Source organism: Gymnoscopelus braueri, assembly GCF_963280865.1.
Source record: "Gymnoscopelus braueri genome assembly, chromosome: 6".
Taxonomy (NCBI): domain Eukaryota; kingdom Metazoa; phylum Chordata; class Actinopteri; order Myctophiformes; family Myctophidae; genus Gymnoscopelus; species Gymnoscopelus braueri.
The window spans coordinates 4,006,337-4,022,213 of NC_137607.1; the positions used below are offsets into that span (position 1 = coordinate 4,006,337).

Consider the following 15,877-nt stretch of genomic DNA (forward strand, 5'->3'; position numbering starts at 1 on the left):
ATGATACTTTTACTCCACTACAATTATTTTAGTTACTAGTAATTTATTTATTATAAAACATACATTAACCACTTTAGCCCTATTTTATACCTAGGCTATTTGAAAATAGCAGATCTACAAGCTCCGTTGTGAGCTTGTAGATCTGCTATTTTCAAACATACTTTTGTACTTTTACTCAAATAAATTTAGAATATCAGACTTTTACTTTTAACAGAGTACTTCTACATTGCAGTATTGATAATTTTACTTAAGAAGGGCTGAAGTGGTTAATGTATGTTTTAATAATAATCCAAATTACAAAGTAACGAGTAACTAGTTTTCTAATAGTTGTAGTGGAATAAAAGTAACTAAAAGTAACTCCATTACGCCTCTGAGGTGTACTGGATAAGAAGTAAAAGTAATGAAAATAACTACTCAAGGAAAGTAAAAAATATCTCAACATTTTACTTGAGTACAGTATTTGAGTAAATGTACTTAGTTACTTTACACCACTGTGTGGAACACATGCAGTGACTAACAGGAAAGCAGTGGTTTTGTGGTTTCCTTATATGCGAGTGTATCTGGCCTTCAGTAATAGAAAGACATAATGTTTTATGAAGTGGTGCTAATGGGTTGAGGTTTCAGTCAGTTTCAGTGAGGGGGAATAGGCTGGTGGTGTGTGCACTTGTGTTTCCTCCGTGTGAAGCAGCTCCAATAGTAATGTGCTTACTGTTGTACATCTGTGGGAGATGTTGGATGGATACGTCTGGAAATAAAAAAAATAACAAATAGATATGGATGCACTGCAAAGTGCAAATGGGAATCGACCCGAGAACAAGCCACCAGTCGACTCTGAAAGAAAGGACCCTGGCAGCTGGTGAAATGGAAGGAAAGTTATGTGAGCCAGATAAACTCCTCCAGTCGGATCACTTCTTGTGATGTGATGAGGAGTTTATCTGGCTCACAAAGTAATTGGTGTGGAAAAGACTGATTGTGTGTGTGTGTGTGTGTGTGTGTGTGTGTGTGTGTGTGTGTGTGTGTGTGTGCGTGCGTGTGTAAATGGTTCAATTAACACTGATGATTGTACTGTGTAGGCAAACTGTAGGCTATAGTATGTCCACTCCCTGCCTTAACCTCTCTCTAATAATAATAATAATAATAATAATAATAATAATAATAATAATAATAATAATAATAATAATACAATGTATGTATTTATCCTTCGTCCTCTCATTCTTTCCTTTATCTCAGTCCATTTTTCTCCCATACTCATATCAGTTCTTTAACCCCTTTTTTTCTCCATCTTCCACCCTTTCTGCTGTTCTTTGCTCTGCCCTCCCTCTCTCTCACATACACACACATACAGTAAGCTAGTGTAGGGGGTTGGTGCATTCCAGCAGTGTGCATGGAAACCATTCCTCTCTTTCACTGTTAGGAGAGGAGAGGAAGTCATCAGATTGTGTGAACAGATGTTGCATTTTTATTATTAATAACAAGTCCTTACATCTTTACACACAGTAAAATCCTGAGTTAATTTAACCCCAGAGTCAAATTGATTGATTATCTAAATATTTCAACAGCTGCACTTATAGCTTGGTTTTAGTGTAGTATGGGAACGAGTAACTGTAAATGTTGTCTGGATGTGATGTGATGTGATGTGATGTCACATCATGTGGTTATTCTAGCGGAACATAACAGCTTCCAACGAGTTGAAGAAAGTATTTAATTTGCCTCGGTTTTCATCCGGTTACATGTTTTTAAGACATTGCGCAAGAGTTGCGCCCGTTGAGATAACATTACTGATTACCCTACTGGTCAAATGTTGAATTGCATCTTCTAATGCAAAATATTATTTATAATGCATAAAAATCTGTTAATTCTGGTGAGCGACACAGCCACAGAGAGGGGAGGGAAGCCCTAGGTAGTTTAGTTAACGCCAAACGTATCATATATGATACACACATTACACTGATTTTTTAATAAATCAGTGTAATGAATACTTGGACCAAGAACCTGTTGTATCATATCTGACACATCCCCACTTCCCCCTGGACCATACCATTTGCACTGCAGGTAGTTACAGAGCCTCAGGTGGTCTGACCCAAAATGGCTGCCATCAACTAAACAGGAGAGGTTGATGCACTACTAACAAACAATTATTTTTAAGCAGTTCGGGTACGTTTTCCTAGTATATCTTTACTAATATTTTGAAATAAGTGTTGGATAACTTGAATGCACTTATGAGCTCTCAAAATGTAGCATTTGAGTTTGTTTTTTATGATGTCAAAAGTGTTTGTATCATATTTGATACTACAGGTCTATAGTCCCTTACCAAAGGAATGTTAAAAAAAATAAAACAAAATCAAAAATGTTTTAAGACCCAATAAAGTGTCCCTTTTCAAAATTTTGGAATTTTCTGACCTTTCCTTCATAGTTCAGGTTCTAGAGGGTTAAGACTCTGGTAGCCCTAACTGTAAGCTCTATCAAAAAGAAAGAATGTTCATTCATTTGTTCATCAGCGATGGACCATGCCCTGAGACTCAAAATCAGTGGCAGGGAGGAGGCACTGGGGTTTATGCTGGTCCTGAGGCAGACTAAGCGAGTACATCCCATTACCAACCTCGACTATGTACAGTAGATGATATTGCCCTATATAGTCCTGGACAGAGCAGAAAAAGGAAAAGATAGTTGGCTAAAATCTAATGACCTAGTCCTATAGACCTGTATATCAACTGTGTTGGGTTGAAACCTTGTATGTCCAAAACTGTTACTTTTCAGAAAATTTAAGTAGAACCTGTGCTCCAATGTAGTTATTATTTAGTCACAAGCTCATGTAATTACTTCATTGGTTCAATATTTATAAAAACCCACAGACAGACTTAACCACTTTTAATTTCACTTCACACTAAAAAATAGCAGATCTACAAGATGTGACATAAGATGTGACATGTTGTGAGCTTGTAGATCGGCTATTTTCTGCTACTTTTGTTTGACACTGGAGTATGACAAAGTAGGGCATTAATGTACGAAAAAACAAAGAAAGTTTCTTTGATTGCATTTTTTGCAAAACCGCTATCTGTAATCAGTGAACACAATTATTCTATATTAAAGGCCTAGTGTTGACAGGGAACAAATACCTCCTGAACTTTCCAATCTCTCAAGGGTGTTTTATCCTATTGTTTTACAGCGTCTTTGTTGGGCAGAAGCTGCCTTGTAAACAAAAGACCTGTGTTACTTATCAGTAATGGTCCGCAACTCATTCTGACTGACACTCTGGTGGCTTTTAAATGAGGCCGCCGCTAACCTTCCCCACATGCCATAGATAAAGATTAGCAAGCCTACCCTCCCCAAGTCTGCATGTGTAGGAATGAGAAACTAGCTAACAGGTTGTCTTTCTCCAGCCATGAGAGAATGTGAGAAAGTCTACCCTGTGGCCGCCCCCCCACACAAACACACACACACACACACACACACAGAGTGGAAAGCTTCCGAGAAACTGTATTCTATGTACATTTGAGGTGACAGAACACTTTCTAGGTACCACGGATCACAGGTGTGTCTCACACACACACACACACACACACACACACACACACACACACACACACACACACACACACACACACACACACACACACACACACACACACACACACACACACACACACACACACACACGTTATTGTGTCTGACAATTGCTAAGTGCGTTTGTAAGCAAACAGAAGCATCATACCAAAGCATACAGTACCGTGGCGCTGTGCCAACTTTTCTCTCATTTTGCTGTCATTTTGCTGCTTCCTGCATGTGGAAAATATCTGTAAAATCTGGCATACACATGGATACTATATGTAACAGAGGTACTGTTACTTCTTCGATATGTGTTAAGGACTGTATTCTTATAGGCGCTATGGGCTCTTATTATGACTGTCGCAGTATATAAGCTGGGGCTGAGGCTCAAAGCGGCTCAGCGGACTGTGGGATACTAGGTATGGTCTTACCTTATCTTATCCCAAGTCTCCAGATACTCTTCAGTTCTTACTCAACAGCTGGTCTGGCGCCCGCTCGCGCCTCCCGCTGTGCTTAATAGGTGGGACATGGTGTCGTATGATCTTAGGGTGACGTCATACTGACGCTACGTCCTTAATCGGGACGATTGTCCCGTCGTCATCGTCGTCTTGGCAACACTCCCCCGGTGGCAGGATACTGTCACCATTCGCCGGGCGACGATGTTCATTATTATTTCCTTAGTCTTTTGATTTCCTCTTGATGGTGGAGGGTAGAAGACTTGTGCGTGTGCTCTCTGCCCGGTTTGGAGTGTCAGAGATACCACAAGGCATTCACTGCACACCATACCCGTTCTAGCGTCCATTTCCATCGCACTGTGGCATAGGACCACCTGGTTGAGTCCGTCGACCAGATGGTTAATTGAGTAGAGTAAGTCGGGCTGACAGGATTCTGTGAGCCCCTCTTCGAGCCGTCGTGTCGGTGCGCTAGGCCTTCATCTCCCTTCAGGCTGGGGGCTCTGACGTACCGGATCAGCAAGAGAGCCGGTTTGGTCTGGCGTGGGTGAACTGCGTTGTTGTGCTGTTGTGCCACGATTGATTGCACTCTACGAGGTGTAGGCTGACGGACGTCGGGCAAGGTGGGTGCGCTCTCCTCTTCATTCCAGTACTTGGTCGGGAGAGGGGATTCGTAGAACATCGTCTGGTTCTACATCTCCGTCGGGTCCGAGCGATGTGGGTGGATGTGCTACGCAGCTGGTGCAACGGTGTAGCTATGGGGGGAGCTTAGGAGGAGCCTATGACTGTAATGTGCAGTCACGGTGGCATAGAACGCCGTGGTAACAAAGCCGAGGGTGCTTCGGTCGGACCGGAGCTCGTGGGGCTTCCCCCTGCGAGCTATGAATCGACGGAGTGACGTGAGGAAAGAGTCTGCACTCATACTTGTGAGGAATTCAATGTGGATTGCACGAGTGGTGAGACATTTGAATATAATCCCCCATCCTTTCTCTGTCCTCCTACCGATTTTCACAGTCATTGGTCCGAAACAATCCATTCTGGTGGGGTAGAACGTCGGGTCCATCAATCTCGGGCTGGAGTTTGGGAGGTCGGCCATTTGGGGAATCTCGGCCTCTCCCTTCCATCTCCGACATTGGAAACAGTTGGTTTGGTATTTCTTGGCGGCTTCCCTCCCCTTTAGTATCCAGTACTTCCTTCGTAAATCAGCGAAGACCCGTTCTGTTCCTGGGTGATTTAACCTCTCGTCGTACTCTTGGATGATGAGCTTAGTGTACGGGTGAGAGTGGGGTAGTAGGATTGAGTGCGTTGCTCCGTAGTACAGGTCATGATATCGACTGAGTCTGCCTCCTACTCTGAGTAGACCTGCGTAATACTCTGGCGCTAGGTTGCGTATCTTGCTTGTATTTTGGTAACTTGACCAGGATGTATTTAACTCCTCTGGGAAGCTTTCCTCCTGGATGCGTCTCAGGATGACTGCTTCTGCTCTGTGGTCTGTGGTCTGTCCCCCCCTGCATCTCTGCTAAGGATGATGCAGTAGTTCTGAGGAGTTCTTGGTATGCCTTGAACTCTGTTGGCGGGGCAGGCTCGGGTTTACAGACTGTTAAGCCACAGAATGGCGATGTCTTCAGCTCTTGGGTCTCCACTGGTGGGCCTTCTCCCCCCTGGACCGTCTGTGTAGCAGATGGTGCAGTAACTGTAGGGGGTTCGTTAGTAAGGTTCCCGGCATCGTCTGGGAGTGGAGGACCGTTGCCGTCCTCTCGTGTGCTCCCCCATGGAGGGGGAGGCGTCTCTGGCACTCTGATGCTAGAGTGGGGAGGGGCGTCTCCTAGGTTATGTGGCATGGGCATGACTGCGGGCTCAGCTATAGGCTGCTGCTGTTCCGTCTCTTGTGAGCGGAGCGCAGACTGCAGCGGCTCTGCGGTAAGGGTGGGGTCCAGGCTCGGCTCTGCGCTAGCTGGTATAGTTGTGCGTAGAGCAAGTACGGTACACTCCTCGGTATGATCCTGCAGAGGCTCCGTGGGCTCATCGGCCGGGCAGTTGCTCCGGACTGATGGCTGCCGACTGCTTGTAAGTAGTCGATGAGTGCGTGCGTCGGCGGCGGGGCCTTGATCGAGCTTGGTCGTCCCGGCGTCTACAGAGGTGGAATCATGGGTCCAAGGGGTGATCGCCTTCGTCTCACCCTCGGCTGCAAGTCCAATGGGTTCGCTCACGGGCCCCGCAGCTTGATGGCTGGTGGGGGCGGCGCTTGGGAAACACGATCCGAGAGGGGCATCGCCTTTCTGGGTGTTGTCTTCAACCTTGGTAGGTCCCGTCATGGCGGTGAACTGGGTCATCGTGGCGGTCAGCCGTGCGACTTGCTGAGCCTGCCGGGCCACCTGCTCGGACATGGCATCGATGCCCGTATCAGGCCTGAGAAGTCTCCGTCCCACATCGGTGGGGTCGGTGGGACGTTGCTGAAGGGGCTCACGGAAGGTGGTGGACACCTTGGGTTGTCGAGGTGCTGTGACGCCACCGGTGGCTACGTAGTCGGACACTGTGGATCCGGGTGGTTGTGCTCCACGTCTGTCCGTGGTGGAGCGCCAGTTGCCCTGGGAGCGCCAGTCGGAGCGCCAGTTGCCACGGGAGGATCTCCCACGGTCGCGGGGACTATCATAGGAACTGTAACACCCTCTGTCGATCCTAGGGGCGTCCGGGTGTCGGGTGTCCCTCTGGAAGCTGGGGGAGTCACGGTGTGGTGCCCGGGCTTCGGCCACTGGTGGACTTCCGTAGGTGGACACGAGCGCCAGCCGTATGGCGTATTTCGACATGAAGCTGGCCAGGTCATTGAAGGTGACCCTCGCGTCCTCATACTCTGCCTCCGCCTCGAGCCCGAACCATTCCCTTTGTGCCTCGTAGGGTAACTTCCTGACGATGCCCTGCAGGCTGGAGGGGCCAGGTCTGAGGTTGCCGCACGTGCCGGCCTTCATCTTCTTATTGACGTTCCGCAGGAACCTGGCGAAGCGCTCGTAGTCTCCGTCCGTCCTCAACTCGGGCCAGTTGAGGGCCTTCATGTGAAGGGCCTCGAGGACGTTATCGTGGTCCGCGTAGGCGTCGTCGAGCTTGATCATGGCGGCTCGCAGCGCCCTTCCTGGGCCGAAGTCGTCCTCAACCCGGCAGGCTTCGACTAGCTGGTGGGGTTCACCCTTCGTGAGGGAAGACAAGAGGTCGAATTTCTCGCTGTCGTCCATGTGGTCGTAGCAGGCCTCTATGTTGGATAAGAAATGGAGATAGGCGAGATGGTCGCCGTCGAAGAGTGGAATGGTGGAGGGTGGGAGGCGCCTATTAATCCGTTCCGCCTTCGCTGAAAGTTCTATGACGTCCAGGAGCTCCCGGCGAGTCAGGCCCTGTTGTGGACGATCACTCTGTTGATCCTGGGGCGGCTGACGTTGGGAAAGGGTGGAGCCCGTGGTGGACGGCTCCGGGTCCAGGTCGTGGGTGACCGTGGTGGGCGGCGTGTGTGTGCGTGCGTGCGTGCACGCCATGCGAAGCATGGCGTCAGCGGCCTTGAAGTGGGCGTGGCCTCGGAGGTCATAGATGTCAGACTCGTAGTACGTCCGCCGTCTGGCGTACTCCGACACAAAGTCCGCCAGGTTGGCGAAGGCTATGACGTGCCCCCTGTCTTCGATGTCGTTCTTATAACGGCGCCAGTCAATCGTGGCTACGACGAAGGGGAGCTTCATAACAATTCCCCGCATGAGGTTGTCGCGGGCGGCACTGTCGTACCTGCCGGCGTCCATCTCCCTGCTGGCGCTCTGGAGAAACCTCGCAAAGTCGTCATATTCTGTGGCTGGGGTGTTGGGGATGGTGAGGGGCTTCCAGCCAAGGGCCTGTCTGAAAGGCTCCCGGCCCTTGGCTACAGAAAGGCTTGTCCAAGGGACCGTGTAGGTCTGCTCGAGGTGTCCCCCAGCGAGTCGCATATGGTGCATCGTCGTGGAGGTCGTAGTGAGCTGTACGGTAGGTGCCGTGGGCACCGCGACCGCTCCTTGTGCGGCGGGTGGTGGAGTCCGTTGTGCAAGGACCTGCACTTGTCTGCTCAGTGCGGGCAACTGCTTGGACACGGCAGTGATCTGCTCGGACACGGCAGTGATCTGCTCGGACACGGCAGTGATCTGTGCCCAGAAAATCTTGTCAGACTTTGAGTCAGGACCGCAGGCGAGGGCTCTCGCCCGGTATATCGCCGTGTTCATCTAGTCTGCCTATAATGGTCGGTATACGAATCTCGGTAAGCGCTACTGGTACCGCTTGCAATCAGTCGAGGTGGCAAGGCTCTAAGGGTCGAGGACCAAATGTAACAGAGGTACTGTTACTTCTTCGATATGTGTTAAGGACTGTATTCTTATAGGCGCTATGGGCTCTTATTATGACTGTCGCAGTATATAAGCTGGGGCTGAGGCTCAAAGCGGCTCAGCGGACTGTGGGATACTAGGTATGGTCTTACCTTATCTTATCCCAAGTCTCCAGATACTCTTCAGTTCTTACTCAACAGCTGGTCTGGCGCCCGCTCGCGCCTCCCGCTGTGCTTAATAGGTGGGACATGGTGTCGTATGATCTTAGGGTGACGTCATACTGACGCTACGTCCTTAATCGGGACGATTGTCCCGTCGTCATCGTCGTCTTGGCAACACTATATTCATACATAGCATTATGGCCGTGTGGGAAAAGGTAGACAGGTACAGACATGAATGTGTGTCTTGTCATACAAGACAATTAATCCTATTGCTATTGTGTGACTGGCTTATATAAGGAGAAAGGGTGATGCAGCCTATTATGTTCAGATACAAACAACAGAAAATACTAGCACTCACAGAAAAGACACACACAGGCACAACACCAGAAGGAGGCCCACTGATCTCACTGAACACAGCGCAGCACTCCGCTCCTCAGTGACTTTGGTATGACTCACCCTGAGACCTCCCGCTCAAACTACAAAGCCTCTGAGTGGAAAGCTTCCGAGAAACTGTATTCTATGTACATTTGAGGTGACAGAACACTTTCTAGGTACCACGGATCACAGGTGTGTCACACACACACACACACACACACACACACACACACACACACACACACACACACACACACACACACACACACACACACACACACACACACACACACACACACACACACATAAATACTGTTATTGTGTCTGACAATCGCTAAGTGTGTTTGTAAGCAAACAGAAGCATCATACCAAAGCATACAGTACCGTGGCGCTGTGCCAACTCAGGCCTGCCTGTGATTCCCCACGGCTGATCACAGGGACAAAAGGTAGACAGGTAGACATGGATGTGTGTCTTGTCATACAAGACAATTAATCCTATTGCTATTGTGTGACTCAGATGGCTTATATAAGGAGAAAGGGTGATGTTCAGACATACAAACAACAGAGAATACTAGCACTCACAGAACTGTCCCCAAGGCACTTTTATTGCTAAAGTTTACATGGTAGACCTGGAAGCCTGGAACAAAACAGAAGAGAAGCAGGTTTAAGATTAAAGCAGACAAAGTTAAACTATTCAAAAATACTTCAAAGTACTCTGCCAGTCCTGAGCAGCTTATATAGTCGAAAAACTGTCAGAAAAAGACTCGCACTCTACAGACTCCTTAGACAGAAAACGGAAATTCCCCTTTCGCGGGCCTTCCTGAAACACAGCAAAGAGCTATAGAAGAGAAGACACATAAGGGAGCTGTGCTAAAAGTGTGTGTGTGTGTGTGTGTGTGTGTGTGTGTGTGTGTGTGTGTGTGTGTGTGTGTGTGTGTGTGTGTGTGTGTGTGTGTGTGTGTGTGTGTGTGTGTGTGTGTGTGTGTGTGTGTGTGTGTGTGTGTGTGTGTGTGTAAATGTCTTGTCATACAAAACAATTAATCCTATTGACTCAACACAAATGGCTTATACAGGGAGAACGGATGATGTGTGGCCTATAAAAATCCCTCTATAACCTCATGAATCACTCTGTCAACACTTCCACTGACAAGCAGCCCGGATGACCGAATAACTTTTAGCTCAGGCCTCCCATAGTCACTGCAATTACCTTGCACTGACTGAGACCTGGATTACCCCATTTTACACTGCTGCCCCTTCTGTCCTCTCAAGTCCCTATAACTTCACCCAGACTCCCCGGCCCTCATACCGTACGTTTTTAGTTTTACTGTACCACCACTGTGGAATTTCAATGTCTCACATCTTTCTCATTTTCTCTTGTTTCCACATGCTATTTCAATAACACAACCTGTTCCCCTTTCCATCATTGTGCTATATTGTCCACCAGGTCCACTTGGGGAATACCTTCCGGAAGATAGGGGGTGCCATCTTTCATTCTACTGGGTGATTTCAACCTACCCTCAGAGAAGAATCCTCCTTTTACACCTCTTCTGTCTTAATTTGACCTCTCCCCATCTCCCACTCATAGAGCTAGTAATGTATTGGGCCTACTGTTCTCTAGAGCCTGCTCTCCCTCTAACCTCTGTAATCACCTATCATCTCATATCTGTTAAGCTTGACCGCTGCTGTGTAGCCAAAAGTGCCAGGGACCCCAGAGACAAAGACATAGAGACAAAGGAGCAAGGTTTAAAGAATTTCATAAACTTAAATGTTACGTTGGGGGGAAGTCCTTAGAGAGAGTGAGGGGAGATCCAGAGGAGGCAAGGGTTTGGGGATCCAGGGAGAGGGTAGATGGAGTGGTGGAGGAGAGGACGGAGCGGCGTGGGTCCACCAGGGAGACACTGCGTGGGTTTGAAGGAGGGAGCCTGGAACAAAACAGAGGAGAAAGAGGGTTAACCTTACAGTTAAACTATTCAAAAATACTCCAAAGTACTCTAAAGAAACTTCATTTTAACAGCCAGCTGACCACAGTAGTCAATGTTTAAGCGGCGGGTGCCAGTGCTCAACAGCTACAGGCAGCATGTTCAGATGGTTCGGATCATCCACACCTGAGCTGGCTGCAGGCTGAGGGAGACCCCCAGCCCTTGCGCGCGTGCATGCATGCGTGCGTGCGCTCGTGCGTGCGTGTTCTGGGCACACTTAGAGTGATATGGGGGTTGGGGGATGCCAATTAAATTAAATGTATTTTTTGTGGGTGCTTCATTGGTCCAAGTTTATCCTATAGGATAACCTAAACACACTGCAAGTCAATTTAACCCCCCCCCCCCCCCCACGTCCACTCGGTATCCACACTCATGGACCAGCAGAGCAGGGGCCTGTCGTGGTATGGTAGCATAGACAGATGAGTTATGTGCTAGGAGATATTGTGATATGTTAACATGGGAGGGGGCTCGGAGGAGACTTGTGTGTACATGCATGAATACATAATGTCTCTGACAGAGACCCTGACCTATGGGAGAGCACACTCAGCACATTAGTTCGCCTTCTAGTATAGCTGAATATTGTAGGATTTGTTTTGCCAGGGAATTACAATAGTCTTAATTCAGGCTATATTCCTCTGGTGGAAGTAACATGATTGAACAACACTTGTCTCTTGAGCATTGAAGTAGAGTTCCAAATCAAACATCACACCCAAGTTACGGCATGCTTAACATCGTTGAATAAGTTACTGTTAGGGAATTTCTAGTATGCGGTGATATGATTCATATTGTACATTGTGTGTATGTGTTGGTCATACAGACGAAAAATTGCAGTACAGTCGAGAAATTGCTTCATCACTGTCTCGCTTGAAATGCTATATTAAGAAGGATGCAACATCAGGACACATAGAATATCTTGCAGTGTCACACTGACCAGTGACTGGACACGTGTTTGAACTGGTCATCTAAAGGTCTCTGGTTAAATAAAGATATTAGGACGGCAACATAATTCCTTTGCTGTCTTTACACAGGTGTGTAAAGCACACTGCATTGCCTTGTTGTTGAAATGTGATGTACAAAAACAAACTGCTTTGCCTTGTCAGTAGACAGTGTCAAAAGCAGAACTAAGACATTGCATAGACGTACTGTAGCATAGTCTTTGGTGTGACGTTGGTACAGTAAATGACTCACCCCAAGTATTGTAAAGGTCACAAGTATTGTTGTGAAACGCTGGGGAACCCAGATGCAGGATTGATAACGGGCACGAGAACGTGTGCGTTTTCTCTCAGAAAAGATACAATCTCACTGTATATACAGGATGTACAGTTTTTGTATATTATATCAAGCACTTGAACCACAACATCCACATTCTGTGGGGAACATTAGCCAAAAATATCTACACGTAAATCGGCTATTTTTGGCAAAGAGATTTGGTGTAGACAGAAAAAAAAGCGGTCCAAGTACAGAGCCAACTCAGGTCCAGTTTACTAAGCCTAGACTAGAGGGTTTAAGTGGTTAACAACCTGTATGATAATATATGTATATGAGCTGTTTGAACTGTAAGATGTGTGTCATTGATTGATTCCCAAAAATAAGAAGTGTGTCCCTTATCAGTTCAATAAAGGACACGCTTTTAGTTTCCAAATAAGGGACAATGTATTGTGTTGTTTCAAGGGATGGTTGGCAAACCCTAAATACACTGCACCTGTAACTCCTGTTCAAGGAATTTGGCAAAGGCCTGGAGTCAACACGGATCACAGGTGTGTCTCTCACACACACACACACACACACACACACACACACACACACACACACACACACACACACACACACACACACACACACACACACACACACACACACACACACACACACACACACACACACACACACACACACACACAGGAATGAATACTGTCATTGTATCTGACAAATCGCCGAAGGCAATTATGCGTTTGTAAGCAAGCACATCAAAGCATACAGTTCCTGTACATAACTATCACTGGGTTCTAGACCGGACATACACTTTCAGCAACCTACAGGACCATGAACAGAAACAGGAAAGAATTGGGTGTAATTATAAAAACTAGGCAGGACAGATGGCATTGACACAGTCGTTCAAAGGGTAAAACACTGCATAAAAAATACTATGTACTGTACTAGAAAAAGCTTTGCCAGAGAAGTCCAGCATGATGTGTAATTGGAGTGAGTCTCTTCTCTTCCCATAACAGACAAGTGATGTCGATGGACATACGACATGATGGACGACATGGCAAGAACAGTAGATGTGCCAGACCAGCATGGGGGTATTCTGTGAGCTGCAATATCAGAGACTGGTGCCGTCCATCATGTTCCTGCCATCAGACTCTACAATATAGCCCATTTTATAGATGTTTTTCTTGGATGCATTTCTTCAAACTCTATACTAGCCCCATTCTTTTAACAGTGCCTCAAAACCCTACACCCGTCCATTAAAGCTGCACTGGTGACAGAGGTCAAGCCTGTTGACCCTGTGGTCAGATGATGGTCTGGGGAGGAGGAGGGAGGTAACGACAGGGAACATTAGCTCTTCTAACCAACGGGAGGACTCCTTTCCTGTTCTAGTACGTTCTACCCCAGGTCTCCTTGCCACTGAGCTAACAGAGCCTACCCGTACCTGCTTGCTCAGGGGCCTTCAGATCTAAATGTCTCAATAGAAGAGCATGGGAGACCAAATACAACCACTCCAATTGTACAAGTTCTATTGTATTAACATACTCTACCATACAGATTGGCCAAAATAACTTTTTATTCTCTAAAGAAAGAATATTACATATTACAGCTTTAAAGCAATTAGCAATACTATTTCACTTCTCATTGTGTTCGTACAGAATGCAAAAAAACACAGTTGTCATAGAGTAGATTCAATTCTCATTGCATCTACACTATGCATGCTGAATTGATCCGACAGAAATTCAGCTTCACTCTAAGAAAATATTATAGCAACACCCGACACACAGACACTTTAAATCCTAGAGTAATGAAAGCCTAAACTGACTACAGCTACCCGCCCACAATATCACTTGAGCTCCAATAAATCCTGTGTTTATTGATGACTAAGCCACCACAAACCACTGTAGGTAAACAAATGTGAACATAATGGTAGACACAGAATCTCTATTCATAAAACTAAGTATGCACTCTCACAGGCTTCCAACACTGTGGCCTGTGGCCATTAGTTCCACCACAGACAAAAAGCTACACCACACCCTTAAGAACATTCATCTTCAGTTCCGACTGTAGCTTGGAATTGAACCCTAATGAAAATGCCTCCCTCATTTCCACCTGTAATAAGAATAGATAGAAACTATGTATCTGTGTCCTCATGGTCTGTGTGTAGCTTTATCCTACATATTTATTTGGAGCTATCCCAGACATTTTATTGTGTGACTCTTGATATCCATCTGTTACCGGACACTGCTACTTATTGTAAGTCTACACTCTTCTTTTATAGATTTGGAATAGGCTACAGAGGTTGTCTGTATCCGGCGGTGTGACAATTCCTTCAACCCACACAGTGGAATCTAATGGTGGAAACTACTAGACCGATCAGCGGCACATTTCTGCTTTCTAAGGCTGCCAGTTGGCCAAGGAAGTTACTCCACCAGAACCAGACATCTGTGCGGGTGCGGTTATCTTTACCATGATGTTATTACATTTCACATTCTTACACGTTGTTAATTATTTTTTTTATCTAACAGGCCACAACAGGTGATAGATTTAACGCAGCGCTCTCTGATAAGGCAGTGAGCAGTACAGGATCCCTCAGGGGACGGTTAGCTATTCCCTTTTGTTCACTTTATACACAAATGATTGTGTCAGCTCACAACCCAATCAGTTTTTAGTTAAGTTTTCTGATGCCACTGTTATCCTCAGTCATGGTTCATGGTCTTGTCATCAAACAGGTCACCTCCTATGAATATCTTAGCCTGGTAAACCATCCCGGTCTGCAGAAGACACATGATAAAGTGAATTCACGCACAGTGATTTACCAAGCTATAAATATCTAGTACAGTACAGATTGATTGTGAAATGAGCTGGCACAGTCACGTGACAAATGTGTATGCAAATATACGAGAGAGAGAGAGAAACCACATCAAGAGCATGCTGGCGTGTTCTTTACTGGCACTGTGCTGCAGGTTCAACTTCCTCTGATGTCACTGCCACTGTTTTCCATCACACGATGTACAAAACCACATAAAAAAAAGAAGAAAAAAAAACATTTAACAATAGTGAAGATAGCCGATCTACAATCTCACATTGCGACACGTTGTGAGCTTGTAGATCGGCTATTTTCTCTCTCTGTTTCTAGAGAGAGAGAGAGTGAGAGTGAGAGTGAGAGTGAGAGTGAGAGTGAGTGAGAGAGTGAGAGAGAGAGTGAGCGAGAGTGAGAATGTTATAGTTCATCAACATTGTAACCGAACAATATTCAATATGACTCCAATATGACTTCTAGGTCATATCTAGCCTGGAAACCAGACCAATCTGCCATTGCAAAAAAACAATTGCCCTCTGCAGATTTGGTCTGGAACCGCTCACTCAGTTGTGATTGGATCTCACTCCCTCCGAAATAGTGAGGGACCAATCAGGGCCCAGTATGCAATATGGGGCGGGTTTATCACCAGAGGCATTTTTTGAATTTGCCCCTTGGAAATGCAGGTTCCACACAGAGATTCCAGACTAATATCTACACTGTGATATTAGTCTGGCCATGCCAGGATAGGTCAGTGACATCAGAGGAAGTTGAAACTGCAGCACAGTGCCAGTAAAAAACACGCCAGCATGCTCTTCTCTGATTCTCTCTCTCTCTCTCTCTCTCTCTCTCTCTCTCTCTCTCTCTCTCTCTCTCTCTCTCTCTCTCTCTCTCTCTCTCTCTCTCTGTGTGAACTTGACTCTGTGATGTTTGTGATTCCAACACACACACACACACACACACACACACACACACACACACACACACACACACACACACACACACACACACACACACACACACACACACA

The 15,877-nt window shown here is 46.5% G+C and overlaps 1 protein-coding gene across 3 annotated transcripts in view; it reads right to left on the reverse strand.

Moving 5' to 3' along the window:
- The window catches only part of LOC308087392 (programmed cell death 1 ligand 1-like), a 142,014-nt gene that overhangs the window by 101,705 nt on the left and 24,432 nt on the right, over positions 1-15,877 (reverse strand). The gene's annotated exons all lie outside the window — the stretch shown is intronic.